The sequence below is a fragment of the Apis dorsata genome, unplaced genomic scaffold, assembly GCF_000469605.1.
Source record: "Apis dorsata unplaced genomic scaffold, Apis dorsata 1.3 scaffold_70, whole genome shotgun sequence".
NCBI lineage: Eukaryota > Metazoa > Arthropoda > Insecta > Hymenoptera > Apidae > Apis > Apis dorsata.
This window is the reverse complement of record NW_006263368.1, coordinates 352073-353445: the sequence shown is the minus strand read 5'-3', so window position 1 is coordinate 353445 and position 1373 is coordinate 352073. Positions and strand designations below refer to the sequence as shown.

Sequence of the window (1373 nt, the reverse complement as noted above, 5' to 3'; positions counted from 1 at the left end):
CATATTAATTTAGCCACAAATAATACAGCGACGCAATATCTAATGGCAATTATTGTATGCATACTGTTNTCTCTGTAAATCTCTATCGCGTAAGTTTAATTAAAATTAAATTAAATTTTTTAATGAAGATTTATTCATCTTATTTCAACTATAGAATTTCTTATGTGTTAGAATCTTCAATATATCTCTATAAGATGAATTTAATTTGTAATTCGATTAGATTTTATTAAAATTATAAAAAATTTAAATCGTTATAATCGCGAAAGTGATAATTCTCGATGAATAGAAGATCACTAAAATCGCGGAATCTTGTAATTTGTAAAAACACTTGTTAATATATCCTGATACAGCTTCCAGTTTGTAAAATTATCATTTACTATTTATTTCTTTGTTACGTATTGAGACTTCTCGCTCGCACTTTGTCACCTATTCGGACTTCTCGCACTTCATTTTATTATTTCAAATTCTCGACAAATAATACGCCATTATTGAAAAAACATAGTACGCAATTCTTGGAAATAAATATGTTATTCGGTAATAGATAAAATTTTTAATTTTTTTTCATGCCTTTTACAAAAAATATGTAAAAATGTATCATTTTAATATGAAGTATAGGAGTGACATATTTAGCATAATATAACATATATTTTGTGTATCAGTTGTGAAATAATCGCAATATCCTCTAGATTACTTACTATTGAAAATATGAAACTAAATATATTTTCATAGCTATATAACGCAATAATAACTATGGACAATCGAAAAGAAATCTTCATTTCTGCTCTTATAGTTATCTATCAGTTAATGATCGCATTTTACAGTAATCATTATGGACAATTAATTATTGACAGTAATCTTGGCATATTTAACGAATTGTAAGTTCAAATAATTATTATATTATTATTTATATCTTTATTGTTTAGATAACTCGTATGTTATCAATTTGATATATTAAAAAAATAACGATATTGGAATTTATTACATGATAAAATATTATCCAGATATGCTTCTACGTGGTACCGCATTCCAGTAAAAGCGCAAAAATTATTATTGCTTATGATATTGAGAACTTCAGTGGGTTGTGAATTATGTCTTTCAGGTTTATTCACTCCGTCTTATGCAGGCTTTATGTCGGTAATTTCTCTTCTTTTTTTGTTATATAACATGATTTTGAATTTCAACACTTTTAACTATTGTAATATTGTAGATGATGAGTTCGTCCTTCTCCTATTGTGCCGTTATATACTCGATCCAATAAATACCTGACATTTTACTTCAAAATATAAATATTGCAATCATGTGGTATCATTGTTATATACATAGATTTGAATTGAATATTTGTTAAATAAACACAAACAATTTGAATAAGAAAC

The 1373-nt window shown here is 25.7% G+C and overlaps 2 protein-coding genes across 2 annotated transcripts in view; both read left to right on the top strand.

The window, feature by feature from the left end:
- The window catches only part of LOC102673139 (mannosyl-oligosaccharide 1,2-alpha-mannosidase IA-like), a 151544-nt gene that overhangs the window by 114681 nt on the left and 35490 nt on the right, over positions 1–1373 (top strand). The gene's annotated exons all lie outside the window — the stretch shown is intronic.
- LOC116184864 overlaps positions 1–1373 on the top strand; it is a 5208-nt gene that overhangs the window by 351 nt on the left and 3484 nt on the right. The window lies entirely within an intron of this gene.